This window comes from Sarcophilus harrisii, chromosome 2 (genome assembly GCF_902635505.1).
Source record: "Sarcophilus harrisii chromosome 2, mSarHar1.11, whole genome shotgun sequence".
In the NCBI taxonomy this organism is placed as follows: Eukaryota; Metazoa; Chordata; class Mammalia; order Dasyuromorphia; family Dasyuridae; genus Sarcophilus; species Sarcophilus harrisii.
The window spans coordinates 57725603-57743729 of NC_045427.1; the positions used below are offsets into that span (position 1 = coordinate 57725603).

The 18127-nt window shown below is 35.7% G+C and overlaps 1 protein-coding gene across 1 annotated transcript in view; it reads right to left on the reverse strand.

Moving 5' to 3' along the window:
* Positions 1-9863, reverse strand: part of LOC100929283 (carboxylesterase 3) — a 64057-nt gene extending 54194 nt beyond the window's left edge. Inside the window, exon 1 of the mRNA XM_023495035.2 lies at positions 9762-9863. The gene's annotated coding sequence lies outside the window, so the exon portion shown is untranslated. The remainder of the gene's footprint in view (positions 1-9761) is intronic.
* Positions 9864-18127: the final 8264 nt, after the last annotated feature.

Genomic DNA, 18127 nt, shown 5'->3' on the forward strand with positions numbered 1-18127 from the left:
TCTCAGCCGTCTCTGCAGGGAGAGCTTCACTACAGGATTGGATATTTTGCTCTGGCAGCAAGTCAGTAGCCCAGCAGAGAAGCTAAAAACATCGGGGGTGAAGAATACAACCCCAAACAGCTGGAGTTTCTTGGGACCGGCCACCCCTCCCCCACAGCATCTCAGCACGCTCTCAGAGTCTCTGAGCGTAGGCGCAGCACAGTCCTGCTAGTGCCTCACTGCTGCCCCCGCAGTCTGTAGAGGAAGCTCGGTAATGCCACCCAGGCCCTCCTCCAAAAAAGCAGATTCCATTTGGGGTTTTCTTCCTTTTTTTTTTTCTTTGCTAGTTTGTCACTGATTCTTCTCTGACAAAATGAACAAAAAATCGAAAAGGACCTTAACGATCGACAGCTTTTATGCGGACAGAGAGCAGACTCTAAACCCTGAGGAGACTAAAAGCAGATTATCTTCAGGTGAATCCCCACAGGAGGAGATCATCTGTTCCTCAGCACAGATGAATATCATAGAAGAAATTAAAAAGGCTCTCACAAGGGAGCTAGAAGAAAAATGGGAAAAGGAGAGGGAGGCTTGGCAAGAGAGAATGGAGAAGTCATTCCACTCATTTAAAGACAGAGTGGATAAAGAAATCAAATCCTTGAAAAATAGGATTAGTGAACTGGAAACAGAATAAAATTGGCGAAATGGAAAAACATTCCATAGAACAAATTGGACAATTAGAAAAATATATAAAAAAAAGTGAATGAAGAAAATACTTCATTGAAAATCAGAATCGAGCAAATGGAATTGCATGACTCGAGGAGACAAGAAGAATCAATCAAGCAAAACCAAAAAAATCAAACAATGGAGAAAAATGTGAAATACCTTCTTGGGAAAACAACAGACCTAGAAAATAGATCCAGGAGAGTCAATCTGAGAATTATTGGATTCCCCGAAAAATATGATGAAAAAAAGAGCCTGGACACTATTTTCCAGGAAAATTTCAAAGAGAACTGCCCAGAAATCATAAAAAACAGAGGGTAAAATAGACATTGAAAGAATTCATCGATCACCTACTGAAAGGGATCCTAAAATCAAAACACCGAGAAATATAGTGGCCAAATGCTAGAACCCTCAGATGAAGGAAAAAATACTGCAAGCGGCTAGAAAAACCCAATTCAAATATAGAGGAGCCATAATAACTATTACCCAGGATCTAGCAGCATCCACATTAAAAAATAAAAGGGCCTGGAATATGATATTCCGAAAGACTAAGGAACTCAGTATGCAACCCAAAATAACTTACCCAGCCAGAATGAGCATCTTTTTCCAGGGAAGAAGATGGTCATTCAACGAAATAAGCGAATTTCACCTATTTTGTGAAAAAACCAGAACTTAACAAAAAGTTTGATCAACAAATATAGAACTCAAGAGAAACCTAAAAAGGTAAAAAGAAATCTTTCTGCTATAAAGATGTATAAAGAATACATGTATACCTTGTTCTAGAAACTAAAGGTGGAAAGGACATTGTACCAGAAAAAGGGTAAAGTGGGGGGTACTACATCTCACAAAGAGGCAAAGGAAACCTATTATATCTGAGAGAAAGAATGAAGGAGGATGAATATAGTGGATATCTTACTGCCATCAGAATTGGCTTTAAGAGAAAAATTTTAGACATATTCAATTTATTGTGAAACTTCTCCCACCTCATTGAAAAGTGAGAAGGGAAAAGTGAAAAGGGAAGGAATAAGCTAAGTGGAAGGGAATATGGAAACTGTGAGGGAAAGGAGTAAGGTGGGAGGGGGAACTCTAAGGCGGGGTGGAGGGGATACTAAAAAGGAAGGGCTGTGAGAAGCAAGTGGTGCTCACAAGTTTAATACTGGGAAGGGGAGTAAGTGGGAAAGAAGGGAGAAAAGCATAAACAGGGGTTAACAAGATGGCAAGTAATACAGAATTGGTAATTTTAGCCATAAATGTGAATGGGATAAACTCCCCCATAAAAAGGAAGCGGTTAGCAGAATGACTTAAAAGCCAGAATCCTACAATATGTTATTTACAGAAAACACACCCAAAGCAGGGAGATACATGCAGAATAAAGGTAAAAGGTTGGAGCAAAATCTATTATGCTTCAGGTGAAGTCAAAAAAGCAGGGGTAGCCATCCTGATCTCAGATCAAGCAAAAGCAAAAATTGATCTAATTAAAAGAGATAAGGAAGGGCACTATATCTTGCTAAAGGGTAGCATAGATAATGAAGCAATATCAATATTAAACATATATGCACCAAGTGGTGTAGCATCTAAATTCTTAAAAGAGAAATTAAAAGAGCGCAAAAGAAAAGACAGAAACTGTAATATGGGAGATTTAACCTTTGACCTCAGAAATAGTAAACAAACCAAAATAAAAAAGAAGTCAAAGGGTAAATAGAATATTGAAAAGTTAGAATGATGATCTCAGAAAACAAAAGGAGACAGAAAGATAATTTTCTTTTCATTAGTTCATGGAACCTATACAAAAATAGACCATATATTAGGACATAAAAACCTCAAACTCAAATGCAATAAGGCAGAAATAGTAAATGCATCCTTTTCAGACCACGATGCAGTAAAAATTACATTCAACAAAAAGCCAGGGGAAAGTAGACCAAAAAATAATTGGAAAATAAATAATCTCACACTAAAGAATGATTAGGTGAAACAGCAAATCATAGACATAATTAATAACTTCACCCAAGAAAACGACAATAATGAGACATCATACCAAAATGTGTGGGATGCAGCCAAAGTGGTAATAAGGGGAAATTTCATATCTCTAGAGGCCTACTTGCATAAAATAGAGAAAGAGAAGGTCAATGAATTGGGCTTGCAGCTAAAAATGCTAGAAAATGAACAAATTAAAAACCTCCAGTCAAACACTAAACTTGAAATTCTAAAAATAAAAGGACAGATCAATAAAATTGAAAGTAAAAAAACTATTGAATTAATTAATAAAACTAAGAGTTGGTTCTATGAAAAAACCAACAAAATAGACAAACCCCTAGTAAATTAAAAAAAAAAAAGGAAAGAGGAAAATCAAATTTTAGTCTTAAAAATAAGGAAACTGCCACTAACGAAGGGAAAAGAAATAATTAGGAATTTTTGCCCAACTTTTAATAAATTAACAATTTAAATGAAATGGAAGAATACCTTCAAAAATATAGCTTGCCCAGATTAACAGAGGAAGAAGTAAATATCCTAAACAGTCCCATTTTAGAAAAAGAAATAGAATAAGTTATTAACCAACTCCCTAAGAAAAAATCCCCAGGACCAGATGGATTTTCATGTGAATTCTACCAAACATTTAAAGAACAATTAACTCTAATGCTATATAAACTATTTTAAAAAATAGGGATTGAAGGAGTCCTACCAAACTCCTTTTACGACACAGACATGGTACTGATACCTAAACCAGGTAGGCTGAAAGCAGAGAAAGAAAATTATAGACCAGTCTCCCTAATGAATATTGATGCTAAAATCTTAAATAAAATATTAGCAAAAAGATTACAGAAAATCACCCCCAGGATAATACACTATGACTAAGTAGGATTTATACCAGGAATGCAGGGCTGGTTAATTTGGAAACATTAATAATAGATATATCAATAACCAAACTAACAAAACCATATGATCATTTCAATAGATGCAGAAAAAGCATTTATAAAATCCAAATTCATTCCTAATAAAACACTTGAGGTATAGGAAAAATGGACTTTTTTAAATAGCGAATATATTTAAAACCGTTAGTAAGATATATGTAATGGGAAAAAACTGGAACCTTTCCAGTAAGATCTGGGGAAGAAGGTTGCCCACTATATATTATTATTCAATATTGTATTAGGAAAAAACCTAGAAAAGAGTCGAGAAAGAGATTAAAGGAATTAAGAGTAGTCAAAGAGGAAACCAAACTATCACTCTTTGCAGATGATATGATGGTATACTTAGAGAACCCCAGAGATTCTACTAAAAAGCTATTAGAAATAATTCATAACTTTAATAAAGTTGCAGGATATAAAATAAATCCCCATATATCCTCAGCATTTTTATACATCGCCAACAAAATCCAACAGCAAAAGATACAAAGAGAAATTCCATTCAAAATAACTGTTGACAGCATAAAATATTTGGGAATCTATCTACCAAAAGAAAGTCAGGAATTATATGAGCAAAATTACAAAAAACTTTCCACACGAATAAAGTCAGACTTAAATAATTGGAAAAATATTAAGTGCTCTTGGATAGGCTGAGCGAATATAATAAAGATGACAATACTCCCTAAACTAATCTATTTATTTAGTGCTATACCAATCAGACTTTCAAGAAAATATTTTAATGATCTAAAAAAAATAACAACAAAATTCATATGGAATAATAAAAGGTCGAGAATCTCAAGGGAATTAATGAAAAAAATCAAATGAAGGTGGTCTAGCTGTATCTGATCTAAAACTATATTATAAAGCAGCAGTCACCAAAACCATTTGGTATTTAAGAAATAGATTAGTTGATCAGTGGAACAGGTTGGACAAGAGAATATCAACATAGCAACCTAGTGTTTGAAAACCCAAAGATCCCAACTTTTGGGATAAGAATTCATTATTTGACAAAAACTGCTGGGATAACTGGAAATTAGTATGGGAAGAAATTGGGTGGCCCATTAACATATATCAGATAAGATCAAAATGGGTCCATGATTTAGGCATAAAGAACAAGATTATAAATAAATTAGAGAAACATAGGATAGTGTATCTTTCTGACCTGTGGAGGAGGAAGAAATTTGTGACCAAAGATGAACTAGAGACCATTATTGATCATAAAATAGAAAATTTTGATTACATCAAATTAAAAAGCCTTTGTACAAACAAAACTAATGCAAACAAGATTAGAAGGGAAGCAACAAAATGGGAAAACATCTTCACAGTTAAAGGGTCTGATAAAGGCCTCATTTCCAAAATATATAGAGAATTGACTCTAATTTATAAGAAATCAAGCCATTCTCCAATTGATAAATGGTCAAAGGATATGAACAGACAATTTTCAGATGATTAAATTGAAACTATTACCACTCATATGAAAGAGTGTTCTAAATCACTATTAATCAGAGAAATGCAAATTAAGACAACTCTGAGATACCACTACACACCTGTCAGATTGGCTAAGAAGATAGGAAAAAATAATGATGAATGTTGGAGGGGATGAGGGAAAACTGGGACACTGATGCAGTGTTGGTGGAGTTGTGAACGAATCTAACCATTCTGGAGAGCAATCTGGAATTATGCCCCAAAAGTTATCAAACTGTGCATACCCTTTGACCCAGCAGTGTTACTACTGGGCTTATACCCCAAGGAGATACTAAAGAAGGGAAAGGGACCTGTATGTGCCAAAATGTTTGTGGCAGCCCTGTTTGTAGTGGCTAGAAGCTGGAAACTGAGTGGATGCCCATCAATTGGAGAATGGTTGGGTAAATTGTGGTACATGAATGTTATGGAATATTATTGAACAATAATACTCTCTCCCTCCCTTCCTCCCCCCTTCCCTCTCTCACCCCCTCCCTTCCTCCCTGTCCCTCTCCCTTCCTCCCTTCCTGCCTTCCTTTTCCCCTCCCTCTTTCCCTCCCTCCCTTCCTCCCTTCCTCCCTCCTGGTAGCACTGGTGTTGGCTAGGAACTATTGATATGTCAACTGTCCCATTTGCTTCTATACTCACTATATTCTCTGTCAAAACTCATACAGAATTTTTGAGCTTACCTTCATTCCTACACTCATCTAGCTTTTCATAAGACTTACCCTTCAAGATAAGGAGACAGTAATATTGACTCTATGACATAATTCGTTTTAGTCAATGGATAAAAGCAAACTAAGATTTCTTTCCAATCTAACATGCTTCTTCTCAGCTTTCCTAAGTCCTTTAGTAGATAGAGTTGCTATATCTTGGATATCAGATCTTTATTAAAAAGGTTTCTGCAAAAATTTTTTTCCTGATTGTTTGCCTCTCTCTAATTATAAGTATATTGATTTTGTTTATGCAGAAATTTTCAATTTCACATAACAAAAATTATCCCTAATCTCTAACCTTTGTTTGGTCAAGAGTGCTTCACATATACAAAATTATGAAAGGCATATCATTTCTTCTTCCTCTTTATAGCTCTTTATATAGTAATGCTTCATGTAATTCAAGAATCATGGATCCATTTGGTCCTTATTTTGGATTATAGTGTGAGATATTGCTCTAAATCTAATTACTATCAGATTTTTTTCTATTTTTCTTTTACTAGCTAGTTTTTTTTTGTAGCTAGTTTTATTAGCAAGTTTCTGTAGAATAATGAGTTTTAAGTAGTTGAACTCCTTGAATTCACTGAACATTATGCTCATGTGTTCATTTCCTTTTGGATCTTATGTGCCTAATTTCTTCCACCGATCAACTTTCCTTTTTTTGACCACTGCCAGAAAGATTTGTTAATCACTGCTTCATAGGTAGCAATGTAGTCTGAGATTTGGTACTGTAAGTCTCCTTTCCTTCTCACTTTTTGTAACTATTCCCTTGAGATTTTAGGCCTTATGTTAGCATTGCTACAGGTTTCAAATATTATCAACTGCTTCCCTTATAAAATCTCTTGGAATTATTAAGTGTTATATGAATGTATAAGAGCCTAGAATCAGGGTGATTTGAGTTCACACTTGACCTCAGACAATTACTACCTGGTTATGTCACTTAAACTCAGTTTGGCCTCAGTTTCCTCATCTATAAAATAAACTGGCAAAGGAAAAGGAAAATCACTCCAGTATCTTTGCCAAGAAAATCCCCAAATATTCAGATGTGACTGAAACAATTCAATGAGAGCAATTCCTCTCTACAGGAGGTACCTGTAAGTATTCTATAACTTAACATATACCAGTTAGCCCTACATCCCAAGCCTTAAGGACAGATTGCATTAAATTACCTTACTCTAATGGCTAGTTTTCATTAAACTGAAAATTTAATTAGCCAGAGAAGTTAACCCCAAAAAACAAATTTGATGGTGGGAGAAGGGAAGTAAGTTAAAGTAGAACATTTCTTCCAGTTTCTTTAGCATGACCAGCATGGTGAAAATAAGAGGGTGCTAGATTTAGACTTGGGAAGGGATGGGGATTCAGTTCTTTTAGTTATTGCCTGTATGATCATGAGCAATCCCTGAACTCTTCTGGCTTTTTATTTTTCTCATCTGAAAAAATGATCAAGTTGGGCTAATCCTATAGATACATTAAGCTTTAAATTTTCCACTTGAAAGCGCCCAATATGTGAGTTTACAGCCATGTGATAGGAGAGTGGAGAAAGGCTCTCCAGTTCTTTAGCGACTTAACACCAAATCATTAAGGGCATTTGTTGGTTTAGGAGTCTTCCAATTGACACACTAATGAAGTCAGTCTTGTCCCTCCCTATCTCCTCTTAACTGGTAGAGAAATTTGTAATTTTACTTTCATTTTGAGATAAAATTATTTAGATTCAGGGTCTTGCTTAGCTATTAATTAAGGTCCTCTACCTTTTCCTCACTGCTTGACTGAGGGCTATGAGGACAGGTTCTGACAAAGAAAGGCACAGACTTATGTTGTATAAACTCAGGGAACAGCACAGTGGCATAATGAGGAAATCTACAGGGGTCTCAGTCCCAAAATCTTATCGAGATGAGATCATTATAGCATTGTGCCCTTATGCAGATAGTGATATTTCATGTAAGAACTATTGAAGGACAATTAGAATGGGGAAGAATCTGGGAATCAGTTGGTGCAAGTTTAATCCTTTGATTAAACTAGGATCTTTGGGGCAAAGGGGAGGAATATTTGATTAGGGAACCTGTGACTAATTTATTTTCTTCCAGTCAAGTCAATAAAATTATAGTCAGTTAGTCAACAAGCATTTTTAAAGTGCTTACAAAGAAAGGCAAAAAATACTCCCTGTCCTCAAGGAATTCACAGTCAATGGTAGGCAACAAGTAAACAGAGCTATCTACAAGTATAAAGAAGAACTACATTTGAACCTGGCCATATACATTTAGCAGCTCTAAGATCACTGGCAAATCACTTAACCCCCATGAGCCTCTTTTTCCTCTTTTGTAAGATGGGTATAATAACAATACTTACCTCACAGAAATAATGTTTGTAAAGTCTGGCTTTACCAGCCTTCAAAGAGCTGGATTAATTGTGAGCTACTTTTATTTCTATTGGTTCTCTCTCATGTGGTTGAAAATCAAAGTAGCCTTTGAGTCAATTATATGTGTCAGGAAGTAGAGATGGCCAGAGGGCTGCCTTCAAGTGGAAAAAGAAGGAGCATGTACAGAAACCAGGCAATTTCTGGAGTCAGAGTAATTGCCTGGACTGGTGGCAATAGGAAATAGTAGTAAAAGTAGAGAGTAAGGGTGATCAAAGAAAATATCCTAAGTGTAACAGCGAAAGGAGATCAGTGAGAATCATCAATGATGGTTTAATAAAACTGATCCTTGGGTGGTGGCTGTGTAGGAAGAGTAAATGACCACAAGTACCAGTCTAACTGGCTTTTGATTTTGGAACATTGATCAGGACTAAGGAAAAGAGAAGTTATTTCATGGGATGGAGTACCCTGACCATAAAGACCCTGACAAAATCATGAGAATGGGGAACTCAAATATGGCCTCACTTTTATTTGCACCTCTCAAACATATCCATTCTATAAAATTGTGTCTGAATTTTCAATATTGGTCTCCTATAAGCCTTATAAATTGTCAATTGCTTGAAGGCATCACTATTGAGGTATATAGCTGACTGACCTCTGAGGTTTCAGACCCAGCACAAAGATTCTGTCATCCTGCCAATAAAGCATTCCCTTCCATGCTCATATTACAAGTATGGATCCTATTTCATCAAATTTCAGGGATGTCTTTGAGATTAAATTTGGTCTCTATTTACCCTCTTTGCAACTAAATAGCATCTGGACCTGGAGTCAGGATGACTCACTTTCTGAGCTCAAATCTGGCCTTCCACACTCAATAACTTTGTGAGCCTGGGCAAGTCTTAACCCTATTTGCCTCAATTTCCCCATTCATAAAATGAGCTGGAGAAAGAAAAGGCCAACAACTTCATTATCTTTATGAAAAAAGACCCAAATGCAGTCATTCAAATATGACTGAAAATGACTCAATAACAAAAAAATAATGGATCAAAAAAACCCCATAAAAACAATAATTATATTAAAGAAAATTATGATAGTAAAACAATATGCCAAAATTTATTGGATGCAGGAAAACGGGCCTCAACTGAATTATATACCTTCAAACATACATGAACATATAGAAAAAAAGAGAATTCATAAATTGGATATTTTAAAAATGTTAGAAAGTCAACATATAAACAAACCTATGATAAGTTCAGAAAATTAGATAATAAAAATAGAGATAAATAGATAAAATAGAAACCAAAAAATCCATAGAAATTTTAATCATAACCAAAAGTTGGTTCTGTGAACAAACAAAATTGACATACTTATAGCTAATCTGATTAAAAAGAAGGCTAAAAATCAAATCAACAAAATAACAAACACTTTTTCTTTCCTGTTGTGTCCAGAGAGCAAAGACTTCTGTTCAACCATTCCATAGGAGCAATGGACTGAATCAGGAAGGAATAAATTTGATGCTCTCCATTCCCTTTTATCCAGGGGTGCCTTTTAGCACTGGGGGTGCCTTGTCTCATTCTATTTTGTTTAATTTTTGTTTAATGCTAAATTTTGGGTGCTTAAGGTGATTCCTACCTTTTTTTTGGAGTTGGAGCCACAAGGACATTGAAGAGAAGATTCCAAGCAGGATGTTGCTGCCAGTCTGGTATGGAAATCCTGAAAAGCCAGAAATCTGCATATCAAGTCCAAGGGCGGGGTTTTGGACTTGGAACTGGGACTGAGTTCATATAAGAGGGTTCTAAGCCAATTTATTTGTCTGTTAGTTCATAACTTGTTTTATATTGTACAAGTCAGCTCCAATGGTGAAATTTTGCAAACTTCACTTATTTTCTTGACTGTTGCTTTCTGTATTATGATGATGCATTCATTCTGGGTTACTGATTTCTGATTATGTACTGATAAAGCTTTTCATGCAAGAAATTTGGCAGTACAAGATGACTACTGATTAATAGAAATGTTCATATTGTTTTTTGGCATTCAAACTAATCACAAACAATCACTAACAGTGGACAAGCTTTATCCTGGTCAGTGGTGTGCAGGTAAATGTTTAACAACTGACTTTCCCCCCAAAAAGTATCCATGATTTTCTTTTACATCTAATCAGCATCATTAATTTTTTCTATTGCTTTCTTAAGTCTAATCAATTAGAAAAATAATAAATCAAACTCTGACTTGAGGTGATTTTTGAGGTATAAATTCTTTTATTTTTTATTTTTTTTATTTTTTAATAGCCTTTTATTTACAGGATATATGAATGGGTAACTTTACAGCATTAACAATTGCCAAACCTCTTGTTCCAATTTTTTCACCTCTTACCCCCACCCTCCCTAGATGGCAGGATGACCAGTAGATGTTAAATATATTAAAATATAAATTAGATACACAATAAGTATACATGACCAAAACGTTATTTTGCTGTACAAAAAGAATCAGACTCTGAAATATTGTACAATTAGCTTGTGAAGGAAATCAAAAATGCAGGTGGGCATAAATATAGGGATTGGGAATTCAATGTAATGGTTTTTAGTCATCTCCCAGAGTTCTTTTTCTGGACATAGCTGGTTCAGTTCATTACTGCTCCTTTGGAAATGATTTGGTTGATTTCGTTGCTGAGGATGGCCTGGTCCATCAGAACTGGTCATCATATAGTATTGTTGTTGAAGTATATAATGATCTCCTGGTCCTGCTCATTTCACTCAGCATCAGTTCGTGTAAGTCTCTCCAGGCCTTTCTGAAATTATCCTGTTGATCATTTCTTACAGAACAGTAATATTCCATAATATTCATATACCACGATTTATTCAGCCATTCTCCAACTGATGGACATCCATTCAGTTTCCAGTTTTTAGCCACTACAAAAAGGGCTGCCACAAACATTTGTGCACATACAGGTCCCTTTTCCTTCTTTATAATCTCTTTGGGATATAAGCCCAGTAGTAACACTGCTGGATCAAAGGGTATGCACAGTTTGATAACTTTTTGAGCATAGTTCCAAACTACTCTCCAAAATGGTTGGATTCGTTCACAACTCCACCAACAATGCATCAATGTCCCAGTTTTCCCTGCATCCCTCCAACAATCATCATTATTTTTCCTGTCATCTTAGCCAATCTGACAGGTGTGTAGTGGTATCTTAGAGTTGTCTTAATTTGCATTTCTCTGATTAATAATGACTTGGAGCATCTTTTCATATGACTAGAAATAGTTTCAATTTCTTCATCTGAGAATTGTCTGTTCATATTGAGGTATAAATTCTTACACTGAAAAGTTAACTCTCAGGAACAGGTTTGAACTGATTCCAGAATGGTCATATCCTGGGCTCTCTTCTTTGTCTCTATATTCTCTCACTTGGTGTCCTTCCATGAGACTAATGATCATCTTTATGAAAATCACTCATTTACCTAAATATCCAGCCCTTGTCCCCCTCCCAACCTGAGGTCCTGCATTACCACCTGCTAATTGTCCATAGTGAACAATAAGGCCCAATCTAGCTGGCTTTTGACTTTGGAACATTGATCAGGACCAAGGAAAGGAGAGGTTATTTCATGGGGTGGAGTACCCTGAGCATAAAGACCCTGACAAAATCATGAGAACAGGGAACTCAAATATGGCTTCACCTTTATTTGCACCTCTCAAACATCCATTCTATAAAGTAGAATTTTAGCATAGGGCTGATGTGTAATGTCCCAGGTCCCCCTCTATCTCTTGGAGATAAAAAAAAAAAACCCTGGACTTGAAGAAGCATTTCATACAAGGTAGGGCCTCATCAAATCTTAGGAGTCATAATGGACTTTCCACAAAGACAATTTGCATTAATGGTCCCCAAGTCAAGTCTATCTGAATGAGACAAAACTAATTATTGGGTTGGCTACATATTATCTGATTGAGGATCATTTTAGGCAGGAGTTCTATTGATCAGAGAAATGCAAATTAAGACAACTCTGAGATACCACTACACACCTGTCAGATTGGTTAAGATGACAGGAAAAAATAATGATGAATGTTGGAGGGGATGCGGGAAAACTGGGACACTGATGCATTGTTGGTGGAGCTGTGAACGAATCCAACCATGCTGGAGAGCAATCTGGAATTATGCCCCAAAAGTTATCAAACTGTGCATACCCTTTGATCCAGCAGTGTTTCTACTGGGCTTATACCCCAAGGAGATACTAAAGAAGGGAAAGGGACCTGTATGTGCCAAAATGTTTGTGGCAGCCTGTTTGTAGTGGCTAGAAGCTGGAAACTGAGTGGATGCCCATCAATTGGAGAATGGTTGGGTAAATTGTGGTATATGAATGTTATGGAATATTATTGTTCTGTAAGAAATGATCAGCAGGATGAATACAGAGAGGATTTGGCGAGACTTACATGAACTGATGCTGAGTACTTCAACAATGATACTTTTGAGGATGTATTCTGATGGAAGTGGATTTCTTTGACAAAGAAACCTAACTCAGTTTCAATTGATCAATAATGGACAGAAGCAGCTACACCCAAAGAAAGAATACTGGGAAATGAATGTAAACTGGTTGCATTTTTGTTTTTCTTCCCAGGTTATTTTTACCTTCTGAATCCAATTCTCCCTGTGCAACAAGAGAACTGTTTGTTTCTGCACACATATATTGTATCCAGGATATACTGTGACATATTCAACATATATAGGACTGCTTGCCATCTAGGGGAGGGGGTGGAGGGAGAGAGAGGAAAAATCAGAACAGAAGTGAGTGCAAGGGATAATGTTGTAAAAAATTACCCAGGCATGGGTTTTGTCAATAAAAAGTTATAATTTAAAAAAATTAAATTAAATTTAAAAATTATTTATATTAATTTGTTCTTTAAAAGCTTCTGATACATTTTTTGACAAATTGATTTGTGAATTAGACAGTCTGAATACATTCTGTTAGAGCAGTAGATGAAATGGCAAGTAAAGTAATGGTGGTTATAGCTGCTGGAACTCCAGCAATGAGTAATCTAAAAGTCCTTTTCTTACTTCTGTTTTCTAATTTTCTTTTGATATTATCTCAAGTCTATTCAACCGTTGATCTTTACCAATTGTGATTAATTTTAGTAAGCACCATCACATAGGATGGGTGTTCAATAATAAGAACAACAGATAGTGAATTAGAAATAAGACATTGGGATAAAACACAATTGTAATGTTTTACAATATAAACACTTGGCGTATTCATGATTTGGATTCTAGTGACATTTCTTAAGACAGTATCTGTAGTCAGAAATATTCCTGGATATTTTTTACAAGCCTGTCCAGTGTATTTCTGAGGGGCCTATAACATTGTGGAATCCCATATCTGAGATGTGAAAGTTTGTACCATCCTAAATCATAAATACATTGTTGCAAGGGACCTATCCAGACACAGGATAATTTGGATAATTCACCAACAATTTCCCAAACTAATGGGGCCCAAAGTCCTCTGGGGACAGGGGCTTACAGTCAATCATGTTAATTGTTCTTCATTATTTTTGAAACCTTTAAGGACCTTATTTCATACAGACATAAACACATAGTAACAGATGAGTAGGTCAAATACTCATTCATCAAATTATTTAGGATATAATGACTTTATTTTCTGATTGAAAACAACAAGATATTATATAATTTAATTTTGTTCATGGCTTCTATTGACCATTTGCTCTGATTATAGAAATTTGCTATCGGAGGAAAATATAGGGGTGTGATTACAATACCATCAAAACTAGCTTTTCAGGCCTCAGCCTGAGAACATATACGTGACAGGATAAAGTATCTTTAGCTCAGTTTGATATCCAATTATAATAGTTCTGCCTTATAGCCAAACTCAGGAATAATCAGGTGGATTCTTATTCAAGGAGAAACAAGAAGGGAACTAAGTCAGATGGATTCCACCTTGAGCAGAGCTCAAGGTTGTATTCCTAATTCTTATCCAGATACAGACCTCAACTTGTAACAGTTCAGGATCACATTTCTCTGAGTAGTTTATGGTATTTCTCTCAAATAGTGGATTACTGATTTAATGATTAGGCAATAAAATTTAAAATTCAAAACAATCCCAAGAGATTTTATCTCTAATAGGAAATTATACTAATCACAGTTTAGGGCTAGATAAATTATTTTTTAAAAGTTTACCAGGACTTAAATATATAAGAGATGTTGTTTAACTTGGTTTATGTAGAGGGCCAGAATTCTGGAGAAGTATATTTGAAACAAGGGATCCTTACAACAAGGTGTTAAAGATGATGGTTCTTTAGTATACATATACTTAGTACTTAGCATGGTGAGGTAATGGTTCTCTAGTTCACACATATTCAGTATGCTGTAATGATGTAATTGTAATTGGGTATTTAAGGCCTGAGAGGACTGGAAATGAGACACTCCATATTTGACCATCCTCCTGGTGGTTCTTCTGCCTCCTGAACTAAGATCAAGATGGGGCCAGACTGTGACAGATACAGATTGTGAAGGGGAAAATAAAGACTTTAGACTCTATTTCTGTCGATCCTCGTGGTGCTTATCTTGCTGAGACCAAGATCTGGAGGATCTCCAGAAAGCTAGCCTGGACACAACAGTTTTATAAGTTTAAACTGATCCTGGTGCAAAGGATTAATCATTAAACAAACTTTTAGAACCTTAGTAAACATATTTTATATGTTTAAACCTTGTGAGGGATGTAGAAGACCCTTACCCCAAATGACTACTCAGAGATTACTCAGTAGAAGGCAGAAAAGTTGATTATTGAAAACCTCCGGATGATGAGCCATCCCATTGCGAGATAAGAAAGAGAAAGCTTTCCGTAGGAGGGCTAAAGAAATAGTTATGATACATAGCTTTTATACAAGAAATTACATCACAAGTAAGAGAGCATCAAGAAGGGGAGGGGGAGGCATCTAATTGGTTGTTGCTATTTGGAGAGATTGGAATGGAAGGTTTCTGTTTCCCCAAAAATCTCCTGATTTTTAGGAAACAGAAAATCAGACCTTCAGACTTAATCAAGCAGATAGTGGTCCAGCTAATAGACTAAATATCAATAAATGTCATATACTGATAAATGTCATCAGCTCAGGTTAAGTAAATATGTTTCTAACTGGCCAAGGCTCAAGTAAATACGAGCCTGCACATATTATACACAGGTCATAAGGGAAATACAGAAATAATGAAAATAAAATACAGAAAAAGAATTCCTACATTCCTGTAAGTTCTTCACCTTATCTCTAGTCCGTACAAAGTGATCCCGATACAAAGGATTAATCATTAAACAAATTTATAGATTCTTAGTAAATGCATTTTATATGTTTAAACTGATCCTGGTGCAAAGGATTAATCATTAAACAAACTTATAGATTCTTAGTAAATGCATTTTATATGTTTAAACTGATCATTGTGCAAAGGATTAATCATTAAACAAACTTATAGATTCTTAGTAAACACAAAAACAGGCTCATTTCTCAGGACTGATGACCTTGCTTATCCTAATGGTTTTAAGAAAACTGGAAAGCTTACAAATTAAGGGGAGTTGACAGAGACCCCAAGGAAGGGACTGAGATTCTTGTTGATCACTCCAATGATTATTAGTGTTTTTATGGGCTGTGCCATTTGATATTTCTCCCCACTCTGTGAAGAGGGAGAAAGGTACTGTATACCTTCATACTTGTAGAACAACTAAGAAGGCTTTCACTTCTTCCTTCTTGTTCTACATACAGTAATGATCAGTACTACTACTACTACTGCAACTGTAGGTTTAACATGATGACAATATCTCCAAATAACTTAGTTAGCAATTTTAGATCTTTCCTAAGTAATAGTCTTAATAGTCTTAGCTGTAATTTCCTCTTAATTTTCTAGGGATGGTAAAAATATCTAATTCCTTAAAGTATATTTACAAAATGTTATAAAACAGGATTAGCAAGGCTAAATAAACTTTCCACTTTCTTTTAGTTGTGTTAAATTTATTCTGTCCCCAAGCTATTAAGCTGGGAAGTTCTCAGGGAGGATTTCCATTCCCTTAAATAATTTTCCTTTTGTTTAGGCAAAAAACAAGATGATTTTTTAAAAATAAAATTGAGATAGAAGAGATTTTAAAATTGACTTAACTTTAGTTCATGAGGTTTCCTAAATTCCAATTAAATGTTCCAGACAAACTGAATTGCCATTTGGATATTTTCCAATTCACACAAATAATTTCTCTTTTGTGAGCCAGGAAAGGGTTAAGATATCATTTTTGTGCGTGTGTGTGACTGGACCCTGAAAAGTCTGACTCTAGATAACTCAAAAGCAAGTTGTTTGTTGCCAGTTTTTTTTTTTTAAAGTAGCAGTGAACTGCTTTTCTGTTTTCCTAAAGTTTCCAAACTCTTAAATTTTCTGTAAACACAGTGCACATAGATTACAATTTACATAATCCCTTCAGTGGCTTTGATTAGAGTTTCTTTACAAATGTTTTTACTATTATATCTCAACAACAAATTTTACTGAATTATATATATTTTCTTTCTCTCCCTCTTATACCTTCATTCAAGTATCCTTGTTGCAGTCAGGGAAGGAGGGAAGGGTGAAGAAAGAGAAAGAGATTCTCTGTCCTCTATGCATTATCCTTCTAGTCCTGGTGAGGCCTTAATTTAATTGAATTTACATACACACACACACACACACACACACACACACACACACACAAATAATTTATTTCAACAATGGCATTGCATGTTAATCACATCTATAAACCCATATAAAGTTATCAAATATGAAGCAATTGTATCCAATAAAGCAGTTAATATTCATATAGCATTTGTTTTCTTCTAAATATTTTTGTAGTCATGTGATTTTCACAACAATTATTATTAGTTCTCTTTACAAATCAGAAAACTGGGCAGAGGTAAAATAATTTGCCTTAAATTACATGGCTAATACATTTTTGTAAACTTAAATAGATAATGGTGGGCTTACAAAAAGCAGAGGCTGAGTGACTTTTTCACTTCACACTACCATGCTGAGTGCCACCAGGGGCACCCAGATTCTTCCCAGGCAGTTGCTGGACAGGACACCCTGTTGAAGTTCCAGGTTCCTCCTTTGATGATCAGGGAATGCTCACCATGGGACCTGACCTCCACTCTATCCCTGTTCTCCCAAGCTGGCTTAGGGAGGTGTTTGGGCAAGATTGTGTGAGTCCTCTTGGCTGTTACTGCTTTATCCATTTCTAAATTGCTGAAGAACAGTAGGAAAGCGAATTCTGCTTTGCCTCAGATGAGAGGGGCTAGCAAACAGAGGGATTAGGGCTTTATTGATCTTGTTAGCAATCCTTACAACTGATATGCCCTCAAGACTCTGGGGAGTGGAGCATGCTGAGTGTCTTGAGTATGACTCTCCAGCCTCCATGCCTTTGAACTGTCTGTGTTCCATGCCTTGAACCTCTTCCTCTTAGTTTCCCTGGCTTCCCTCAGGACTCAGCTCAAATCCCACCTTTCCTGCCTCCTTACCCAACCAACCATTAATACCTTCTCCTTTTAGAAAAGCCTTCCATCTACTCTGTACATTATTTTGCACATAATTAGTTATCCTGTGTTTGTCTCCCTGTTAGAATGTGAACTCCAGGAGGGGCTAGGACTATTTCTGCTTTTCTTTGTTTAAGTGGTACAGTCTGTTAAATTTTAGCAAAAGTTCAAAATACATCGAGGCTAAAAGGCAGATGAAGAAAGGTAAGGAGGAAAATCTTCTAATGGAAAATAGATATTCTTTACCCTAGAATGAATGGAAAGCAAATACTTTAATTGCATATGAAGAGGTAAACCCTTTAGGACATGAAATACATCTAATCTTTGTCTTTAGCCACTCATCTATATAACATTCCCCAAAGATTTTGGGAGGTAAAAATGGCTAATCACCCTCAAGTTGCCTTGCCCTAATTTAAGTAATTTCATGACACTTCAATTAAAGAGAGTAGAGTGCCCTTCAGGCT